Source organism: Triticum aestivum, chromosome 3B (assembly GCF_018294505.1).
Source record: "Triticum aestivum cultivar Chinese Spring chromosome 3B, IWGSC CS RefSeq v2.1, whole genome shotgun sequence".
Taxonomy (NCBI): Eukaryota; Viridiplantae; Streptophyta; class Magnoliopsida; order Poales; family Poaceae; genus Triticum; species Triticum aestivum.
In genome coordinates, this window is record NC_057801.1 from 260,047,190 (window position 1) to 260,059,035 (window position 11,846).

Here is an 11,846-nt window from a genome sequence, read left to right on the forward strand (position 1 = left end):
GGCCCTCATTATCTCTTGCTTCATTACCCTACAATTGTGGAAAAGATTGTGCTTATAACCCCTCTGCCATACGCATCGACCACGAATGCCTGCTCACATCCACGTCTAGGAACCAACTTCAGCACTGCTAGGTGCACACTCCCTCTTTTTAGCCCTCTCTGAATATTTCTATCCTCACAAGATTATGATTTCCAATTTCTCATGTTGTGCTAGGGATGGAAGGATGCTGAGCGTGTAGGTTATTTGCTGCTCGGATTGGCCACATTACATCACAGGTCGCTTGCTCCTTGCATTTCTTTGAGATTCCTATTTCATAAAATTGATATTTCATTATGATATTACATGCTTACACAAATTGGTTAGTACTGCGACCCGCACATAGTACAAAAGACAATATCATCATTTTATTTTACTAATTTATTTATTTATTTCTGTTTTATCAGTAAATTGTAGTTTTTTTTCCTGCAGCACGCTTCCTGTTTTCAGTCACCCTGGATTTCTCCTAACCCTAAACTTATGTTCAATTTTTTTGCAGACTGCTCTCCGGATCGAAAGGTTCTTCAACTTCTCCTTAGTAGGTCTCTTGCTCCTCAGATTGGCTTCAATTCATTTTTGCAGCAGTCTCCTGCTTCTTCCATTGGTATGCGAACATATGCACCATCCGTATTGTTCCATGCATATTAGATACCGTATGAATTTCCTACCCTGGATTGTTTTGTGTGATATATTTATTCAATCATATAGGCTACAATCTGCTTCCATTTAAGTCAATTTTGCCCACATGCTTTGCTAAGATGGATAGCACCGCAAATTCTTCTACAAATCCTGGTAGCCATTCAGTCCAACGCGGTCGTGGGCGCCCCCGTCATCAGTCACAACCAGTTGTCATACCTGAAATAAACCAATCTGCTTCTTCCGATAACCACCACCGACGTACACAACTTAGAAATAGAGGTTAGTTAGGATATTTTTGTTCCTTATATATGTTTCCATCAATATATGCTTCCTATCAACTAGCAAAAACATCTACAGATGAACGTTCAGTACGCCGACGATTAACCGGAGAGTCCTCTACGTCAGCTTCCCAAACACCAAATTTGGCATTAATCCATAATCGTAAGCTCTTATTATTTACCAAATTAGTGTATTGCAGATTGAAGTCTCCATTTTGTACAAATTAAGATAAATATACATGGCCTATCTTTCAGGAACTATCTTTCAACCCTTAAACCTTGGGGGGGGGCACACATTCATGCAAACATTGTGGTTCTTTGTTTTGGTATGAAGAGCGTATCCGCAGAGAGAGATATACTTTTGATCCAACATATAATTTTTGTTGTAAAGGAGGGAAAATCTTGCTGAAACCATATGATCCTCCTCCTTAGCCTCTATTGGATTTATTAACCTCACAGAACACTGCAACTTCGAACCACTTTTTTGATCATATCTGGCAGTATAATACCATGTTTTCGATGACTTCAATGGGTGCTAAAGTTATTGAATCCATAAATGATGGCCGAGCACCCTATGTTTTCAAGATTAGTGGTCAAGTCTGCCATCGTATCGGTTCTCTAATGCGACCTGAGAATCATCGACCAAAATATGCACAATTGTACATCTATGATACAGAGCATGAGGTTAGAAACCGCATAAATATTACTGCATCTTCTCGCCCTTCATCATCTCGGTCTTCGTCTGCCCGCCCTTCTTTCAATGCTAATCAAGATATTGTCCAGTCCCTTATATCGATGCTTAACACCCATAATCCCATAGTGAAACTATTTAGAACAGCACGGGAAAGATTGACTGCAGATGCTCCTGATCAGTTCTTTATTAGATTATATGGCAAACCTGACGCACATGGAGACATCTATAGTGCTCCGGTCGCATCTGAGGTTGTAGGGTTGGTTGTTGGTGATATTGGGTCAACTGATGTTGGGCGGGACATTATAATAGATAACCGTTCATCAGGATTACAACAAATCAATGAAAAACATTGCAAGTTTATGGCTATGCAGTATCTTCTATTATTTCCATATGGAGAGGATGGTTACCATGATGACTCATGTACCGCACCTCGCCATAAAGTCAAGCTATAAGCCGTTAGAAAGTAACTATGCTAGAGTACTATGCATATAGACTACATGATAGACCAGGTGATTTCAACACGCCATTGAGAGGTAAAAGATTGACACATGCTTATGAAGTGGATGGTTATTGTTGTGTTGAAGAATTTCGTATTGCATTCTATCACAAGCCCGGATTTCAGAAAAAATATAGATCATCACCATATAATGGCTTGGCCAATTCTGTCTAAAGAGGTAATACATCCAGTTCTTTAGTTGGTCAAAGGATTATATTGCCATCTTCATTCACCGGAGGCCCGCGATATATGTACCAAAATTATCAAGATTCCATCGCTATATGTAGGAAATATGGCTGCCCAGATCTCTTTGTCACATTCACTTCAAATGCAGCTTGGCCTGAGATAGTAGAGGCTCTATCATCCATTCCAGGGCAACAACCTTCTGACCGTCCAGATATTGTCAATAGGGTATTCAAAATGAAGCTAAATATGCTAATGGATGATATTAAAAAGAAACAATTCTTTGGACCAACGAATGCAGGTAATTTGTCTCCCCCACATCATTAATTGATTTAATGTTGCCCAAATCCAACATTTCCTTTACGTAAATAACATGCCTGTCTTTTGTAGTTATCTACACCATTGAATTTCAGAAACATGGACTTCCTCATGTCCATATCATCATATGGTTATCCAAAGATGAACCCCTAGATGCAAAAAAGATAGACTTTCTTATTTCGGCTCAGTTGTCAGATCCTAAAATATGATCCAATAGGTTATGAGGTTGTATCGTCATTCATGATACATGGGCCCTGTGGAAATCTAAATACTAAATCTCCCTGTATGTCTGAAGGAAAATGCACAAAGTTCTATCCTAAAGATTTCTGTGAGCAAACAACTATATTGGAGAATGGTTTCACACAATATGCAAGGCCAAACAATGGAATAACTGTCAACAAAAATGGAGTTGACATTGATAACAGATTTGTTGTTCCTCACAATGTCGACTTGGCAGTTAAATATCAAGCTCACATAAATGTAGAGAAGGTTAATCATGATGGCATGCACAAATATCTTTTCAAGTATGTCACAAAAGGATTTGATTCTACCAGATCCAAAATCCATTCAAATTATGGATCATCCAATTCATCAAGTGCAACAGTCAATGAAATAGAAAATTATCTAGAATGTCGTTGTATGACACCAAATGAGGCTGCTTGGCGATTGCTAGAGTATGATATTCACTATGCAGACCCTTCCATAGAAAGACTTCCAGTTCATCTTCCATTTGGGAATAATGTAATTTACTCAGAAGATGATGACCTTGAAGAAGTGATTGAAAATCCAAGGAATATGACGACTAAGTTGACTACATGGTTAGAAGCTAATATGCAACACCCTCTGGCTAAAAAATATACCTACATAGAATTTCCTGAATATTTTACATGGCATTCCAACTCAAATGGCAAATACTAGGATTATCGTCGTGGTTCTAGAAGAATTGGCAGAATTGCTTATGTCAACCCTTCACAAGGGGACCTTCACTATCTACGTTTGTTGCTCAACATTGTCAAAGGTCCAACCTCCTTCGCTCAAATCAGAACTATAAATGGCCATGAATATCCTACATTTCGTGCTGCATGTGAGGCTTTAGGTCTCCTTGGTGATGATGAAGAATGGTCCAGTGCCTTAAAAGATGTCGCTCAATGGGCCATGCCTTACTAGTTACGCCAACTATTTGTCACAGTTCTGCTCTTTTGTGAGGTAACAAATCCTAGAAAAAAATTTGATGACCACGCGTCAAAAATGTCTGAAGATGCAGCCCATCAATTGAGTCAGAACCGTGGTCAAGCTAGCAATCCCTTAGCTGATATATATATATTTCATCTTATTTTTTGAATGAATTGGATAAATTGCTAAGAGATGCAGGATATTGTTTATCCCATTTTAATTTGTCGCTACCTGATGACACTGCTAATATTTCTGGACAAAATAGGCTACTACTAGATGAGCTCAATTATGATGTGCCTGCTATGACTGCCACTTTAAATGACAACCTTTCAGTGTTGAACAACAACCAGAAAGATGTTTTTGATGCTATTTACAATTCTGTGATGAATGGTGAAGGTAAAACATTTTTTGTTTATGTATATGGAGGAACTGGAAAAACTTTCTTATGGACTACTTTGCTTAGTTCTGTAAGAAGCAAAGGGAAAATTGCGTTAGCAATTGCATCATCGAGAATTGCTTCCCTACTGCTACCAGGGGGTCGAAGCCCCCATTCCCGTTTTAAAATTCCTTTAGTCATTTCTCAGAGTTCCATGTGTAGTATAAAGAAAAATACACACTTAGCAGAACTTATCCAAAAAACTTCTCTTATTGTATGGGATGAGGCCCCTGTTAATCATAGATATTGTTTTGAAGCATTGGACCGTACACTTAGAGATATATTATTAGAAACAAGGCAAAATGCAGAAAACAAGCAATTTGGTGGTATAACTGTTGTGCTTGGTGGAGATTTTCGACAAACACTTCCAGTAATACAGAATGCAACAAAAGCCCAAATTCTGAGGTCATGCATTGTTAATTCTTATTTATGGAGACAATGTAAGCTTCTCCAGTTAACTGAAAATATGAGGCTGAAGTCAGGAAATCTCTCCACCTCAGACAGAGAGGAGCTAAGTAATTTTGCTGAATGGTTTCTTAGGGTGGGCAATGGAACAGAACCTATTGTTTCTGTCCCAAATGATTCCAGTAACTCATTAATAGAGATTCCAGAGTCTTTGCTTCTATCATCAGATTGTAGGAACCTTGATGGATTGATATCATTTGTTTATGACCTAGGTTCTGAGCCAGCAAATATTTCATCATATTTGTGTCAACGTGCAATTTTAGCACCTACAAATGAGGTGGTTTCAGATATAAATACCAGAATGATTGCCCAGCTAAAAACGTCTGAAATGTCTTACTATAGTTCTGATTCAATTGACGATAGCACTGCTAATCATTCCACTCTTGAAGCCTTATACCCAACAGAGTTTCTAAACACAATTCCGATGCCCGGACTTCCTGTCCATAAGTTGCACTTGAAGATTGGTGTTCCAATTATGCTTTTGTGCAATCTTGATCCATCAAGGGGACTTTGTAATGGTACTAGGCTGATTGTCACCCAACTGACAAATCGTGTGATTGAAGGTGAAATCATAACAGGGAAGGCTACAGGTTCAAAAGTATATATGCCATGCATTGTCACAACATCAACTCACTCAAGGTGGCCCTTCAAATTGAGACGGCGCCAGTTTCCCGTGCGCCTTTCGTATGCAATGACCATAAACAAGAGTCAAGGGCAAACCTTAAATAGAGTTGGAGTCTATTTGCCATCTCCAGTGTTCTCTCATGGTCAATTATATGTAGCATTTTCCAGAGTTACTTCACCAAAGGGGTTGAGAGTTCTAATAGAAAATAGTCCAGTTTCTTATGAGAATTGCACCCATAATGTAGTCTATGCTGAAGTTTTTAGTCAAATTAATAGACTATGAAACTGAATAAAGGAATTTCCTACATTCAAGTGTGTTTACCCTACATAATTATCTCTCCATTTAATACATCATTATTATGCAATTACTTGCTTCCCTTTCAGGAATATTACATCAATGGAATCCACTACATCCCTTAAAACCATCACTCTTGGTCAACAGAGTTGTAAGGTATTTGGACGACTCTTACGCCTATGGGATGCAATAAACATGAAATCCAAGTTTGCAGATCCTCTCATCAGCATTGATGGTGTCCTTTTAGATGAAGATGTAAGTCCATCATTAATATTTCTGTTTCCAACATAATAATAATATTATTGCACAAATGTACTACTGATTTTCACATCCTCATCGAATATTATGGCAGGGCAACATGGCGCAGATCAGTGTACCCAAAAATTTCAAAGACAATTCTGCCCCTTACTCACAGAAGGACATGTCTACATCTTTAATGATATTGCAGCTGTTGATATAAAAAAACCATATATATCACCACCAAAACTATATGTTGCAATTTAAGCACATCACTAAGGTTCACCGACTTGAAACCAGAGGAACAAATATACCAAAGTTTTTCTTCAATTTTTGTCCATTTGATAATCTACCAGAAAAAGATACTTTTGCAAAACCACTTCAAGGTAACACTTGCATTTCCTTTTTTTTCGTACTAATATTAAAACATAAATTAATTTTGTATGTGGTTTCTCTCTCCAGATATAATAGGAGTCATTAGCCACGTTGGGCCATTTGATTATGCAAGTTAGACATCTACAAATAAACTCAGGAAAATCAAAATTCAAAACCTAGAGTATGTTTCTTCTACTACTACAGTGTGTTAAAACTTTTCCATCCCTATACACTTTGTGTCAACAAATGTTTGTTCCACATATGCAGTGAACAGACACAAGAAATACGTCTTTGGGGCCACCATGGTGAAAGATTTGATGAAGAAGTTGTACTAGAAAAAATCACAAGAAGGCATTGTAGTTGGCATTTTTGTGGGTCTCACAACTTGGAGCTTTCTAGGTAACTGCTCAAATATTCTCTCTTAAAATGACTATAAGAGCCAAAACTAATACGACATATAACCATATATACATATAGGTGCCTTGCATGCATCCTCAACCTCTGCAACAAAAGTTTACATTGACTTGGATACATCTGAAGTTAAAAACTACCAAACCAGGTCAGTGATTCTCCTTTCTATTTGCAACTACTACCTTCTTTTTCCAAAATCTAACATGCTGATATTTTTCTCACTGATTCTTTTTGAAGCTATAAATGGTAATCTCCGGCTCTGCGACAACAACTACCTTAGGTTATGCATTTATCTCCTATTCAAGCAGCAGGGAAAATGTACACACTTCAACAAATATCAGATATGCCCACCTCAAATTTTCAGGTCAACATCATCTTATCTACCCTATTATTTGTATATCAGTGAACTTCTACAGCAGATTTTCAATGCACCCTTTTTGCAAACTCTTAGGAAGGAGCCACCTACAGCACCATTACAAAAGTTAATTCTATTGTACCTTCAACTAAATGGTACTACAAAGGATGCAAACGTTGTGACAGAGGATACAACAACAACTCAGATACTCCAACATGCCTTTGCACAAATTCATCTCCAAAGCCATTTTACGATCTCTGTTTTTATATAACATTTGCCTTCATTTACATATTCTGTTCCATATAAACAACTATCAAATTCTCTAGGTACAAGCTACCAATTACACTTACAGATGACTCGGGAGATTTAGATGCCATTGCTTTCTCTAAAATTGCTGAAGAACTGGTTGAGCGAGATGCCATCCAAGCTTCTCAAAACATGAAAGTTGATATCGCGGAACATGTGACCGCCCTAGATAATGCCATTGGGAAAACCAGATTGTTCTATATATGAATGAAGATTGATTTGGTATACAGATTCCCCATAAGTTATTTCATAAAGAAAAGCTTCCCAGTTGACAATGCACAAATGCTGCCCTCTACAAATGTTAGAAAATTTTCATCAATTTAGAAACTAACTCCATCCTAATTACAATTGTATTACCTAAAATATTTAACTTGAACCATTAAATACTTCTAGTCAACTCCAAGCAAAGAACTAGAGAACAATCCATCATCATCAAAGAGCATCCAGAGGTTTGCCATCAATCACAAAATAGAAGTTACATCCTCTGTCTACCCAATGTTTACCAAGGTTTTCCTATTCGCAGTCCAGGGAGCCAAAACACAAGTCCACTTGGGCAATACTATGCCTTCCCCTTGCCAATCTGCAACTATGGACACCGACAAAAACATAAATAGGTAATACTTTTTGAAGTTCTACTAAAGAACATTCAGCTTACATTCAATATGGAATTCAAATGGCGATTTTTGGTTGCAGGTACTCTTCAGCGAAAAGAAGCATCCAATTTACAGAAGATGGAGCCACCAACAAAGAGGGGTACTAATTGATAACAATATTTCCTGTTTATCATTGAAGTTCTTTGAAAAGTACATTACATGCCAGTCAACAAACAGAGTACGCATTGATAACAATATTTCCTGTTTACATGCCAGTCAACAACAGGAACATCTTCAGGATACACAAGTGCATCTCCAGGTTGTCAAAAAGCATAAGCAAGAGTACGTGCTTCTTCTCATATCACATAGAAAAATGAGATTCACAATCTAACTTTCTATCATCAATCAAACAACATTGCAGATAACAATGTGAAAATGAACAAATGTGAAGGACAAGAGGATAATGGTAATAAAAACACATAGGTACTATCAGTTCTCATATCCAAACAAAATTATATAAAGTTTTGTCGCCCTTTGCTACAACAATACATTACCAATAATGTTGTTCTATTAACATGTAGGGCACCGTCAAATACCATGCAAGGACCAGGAAATCTTCAAGACGCACGAAAAGCACCTATGGATTGCACCACCTTCCATTGAAAATTACCTCCAAAACTAACATTACAACTACTTCATGATCAGCCTAAGCATGTCATCAGATATCGACTAATTTTATGTAATAAGTCTGGATTATGAAATCTTTGGATTTGTATGCACTTTTATTAAGCTGATTATGTCAGTTTTGCTTCCAACTAGTGTCAATACTTTTCCTTACAATTGTTTCAAATATATACTATCTTCCTGTGACGTTTTGTTCTCAATATATACTATCTTCCTGTGACATGTTCAAATGCTAGAAAATTAAGGAAAGGTCATGCCAAAAAATTTAGTCAAATTCCTTGCAAAGTTTTTTGAGTTGATTATGTCGATTGTGCTTCCAATTGGTCTCCATAATTAGGCTTCTCTAAATATTACTGTAAAATTAAGAGTATGCCATGTCAAAAGCTCTACCTCAAATAATTAAACAATATGCATCAGTCCATACATGGTTCCAATAGATAAATTCCTTCCATCATTTTTCATATTGATCATTGCATCGAGTCTTCAATACAAAATTTCCGCAGCAACGCGCGGGGTATCACCTAGTACCTCTAGTGCCTCAACCATGTCTAGCTGCTATGCACACGTGATTGGACATGCTTCAAATCCGTGCCTCCCGAGAATACACACATGTGCATGCACGCACATATCTCTAGTACCTCAACCGTCGCTAGCTGGTACGCACACGTGACTGGACATGCTTCAAATCCGTACCTCCACAGGAGATAAGGCCCCATGCCTCCGAATAATACACACATGTGCATGCACGCACATATCTCTAGTGCCTCAACCGTCGCTAGCTGGTACGCACACGTGACTGGACATGCTTCAAATTCGTGCCTCCACGGGAGACAAGGCCCCATGCCTCCGAAGAATACACACATGTGCATGCGCACATAGCTCTAGTGCCTCAACCATGTCTAGCTGCTACGCACACGTGACTGGGCATGTTTCAAATTCGTGCCGGACAAAGCACCTTGGCTTTTGCAATCTGTAAAAAAAATTCTCCTGAGTTCTGAACTTCTTATAGAATATCATTAACTTCAACAAACAACCAAACGCGAGAAAAAAAACGCTCACCACAAACCAACACGCTACACAATCAAACACACACTTCGACACATGCCCACCCGTCAAGATGTTTATGAAAATTTAACGAGCCGAAGACGAGCAGGAGGTTCCCTGCGCCGAAGGCGCCGTGTGACGCCACGACGTACAACGCGTCGCACGAACCAACACGCATGCACGACCAACACATACATCGACACATGCCCACCCTTCAAGATGTTTATGAAAAATTAACGAGCCGAAGACGAGCTAGAGGTTCCCCGCGCCGGAGGCGCCGTGTGGCGCCACAACGTACAACGTGCTGCACGAACCAACACGCTTGCACGACCAACACACACTTCGACACATGCCCACCCTTCAAGATGTTTATGAAAATTTAATGAGTCGAAGGCGAGGAGGAGGTTCTCCGCACCGGAGGCGCCATGTGATGCCCCGATGTATAACGCGCTGCACGAAGCAACACGCCTGCATGACCAACACACACTTTGACACATGCCCACCCTTCAAGATGTTTATGAAAATTTAACGAGCCGAAGGCGAGCAGGAGGTTGTCTGTGCCGGAGGCGCCGTGTGACGCCCCGACGTACAATGCGCCGCACGAACCAACACGCCTGCACGACCAACACACACTTCGACACATGCCCACCCTTCTAGATGTGTATGAAAATTTAACGAGCTGAAGGCAAGCAGCAGATTCTCCACGCCGGAGGCGCCATGTGACGCCCCGACGTACAACGCGCCACATGAACCAACACACACTTCGACACATGCCCACCCTTCAAAATGTTTCTGAAAATTTAACGAGCCGAAGGCGAGCAGGAGGTTCCCTGCGCCGGAGGCGTCGTGCAACTCCACGATGTACAACGCGCTGCACGAACCAAGACGCCTACATGACCAACACACACTTTGACTCATGCACAACCTTCAAGATGTTTATGAAAATATAATGAGCTAAAGGCGAGCAGGAGGTTCCCCGTGCCGGAGGTGCCGTGCTGCAATTTTGTAAACTTATACAAACCATGCCTCTGCTTGTATACATGTGTGCGTATAGAGAATAACGATATTTGCATTGACAGGATTGAGCAATGCCTCTGTAGTCGTCCCTACGGTGCGTCAAACCATGCCTTTGATAGTGCTCCTCTTTTTTCTTACTTAAAAGGTCACATTTGATAGTGTTGGTAGCCGCCACCCTAACTACCCCATAAATCTCCATTACCAGGAAATATAATGGGAACAAAAAGGGAAACAAAAAGGAAACTGGGAACCAATGCGATCTGCGGTTATTTTCTTAGTGTTATCGCGCGGAAAGGGAAAAATGGAAAATGCTGGTAGTTGGAGGGTTAAACTGCAAAACGCACGAAACCACAAACCGAAAAGGGAAAACCGGGAACCAACCATGCCGGTTGGTTTTCCCTCGCGAGAGCGCTCTGCACGTGACACTTGTCACGCACATAGCGCTCCCGAACCGCTTGTTATGAGCGCTCCGAAGGAGCGCTCGTCAATTAGTTGCTCTTCGTTCGATCTAAATCCCCTCCCGGCGCGAACCCCGCGTCAGCCAGGCCTTTTGCTAGGCCTCTAGGCCCAACACAATCCCCTTTTGTATAAAAAATAAACAAATGTAAAAATTGTCCAAACTATTTAATATACTCCATCCTTCCCAAAATATAAGGCACGATTTGACTTTTCTGGTCTTCGTTGCACAACTTTGACTATATTTTTCATGTATTATATGTCTATAAAATTATTATACATACATATGAAATACAATTGCTTTGCAAGACAAATACAGCGATGTCATTTATACATGTTCAATCCATATACTTTGATATATATTAGTGGTCAAAGTTGTCCATCAAAGACCGTAAAAAGTCAATCACGCCTTATATTTTGGGAAGGAGGGAGTACCAAAAATAGAAAAATCACAATGACATGCAGTAACTATTGTCATGAATTGTACAAAAAATTATTGCCATGTTGTATACATTTTTTCGACTATGTCTAGTACATTATCAAAAGACACATGCATACTAATTTGCCATGGCTAATGTACAGAGACAAACTTGTAGATAAATTGCCATGATATAGAGGAAAAAAAGAAAACACACATAACATCACAAGTTTCCCAAGATAGTGGGGGGTATGTTAGAACATAACCTTGCCTTATAAATGCCATGCATCAAATTTAAGAATTGCCATGCATG

At 39.5% G+C, this 11,846-nt stretch overlaps 1 long non-coding RNA gene across 1 annotated transcript; it reads left to right on the plus strand.

Moving 5' to 3' along the window:
* Positions 1-237: 237 nt before the first annotated feature.
* On the plus strand, positions 238-8,777 carry LOC123065326 (uncharacterized). Its single transcript, XR_006430961.1, has 15 exons — positions 238-275; positions 536-640; positions 5,727-5,892; positions 5,990-6,260; positions 6,337-6,430; positions 6,517-6,648; positions 6,727-6,808; positions 6,898-7,024; positions 7,112-7,621; positions 7,715-7,770; positions 7,845-7,935; positions 8,015-8,074; positions 8,191-8,256; positions 8,336-8,397; positions 8,496-8,777. It is a non-coding gene; the product is annotated as an uncharacterized lncRNA (long non-coding RNA).
* Positions 8,778-11,846: the final 3,069 nt, after the last annotated feature.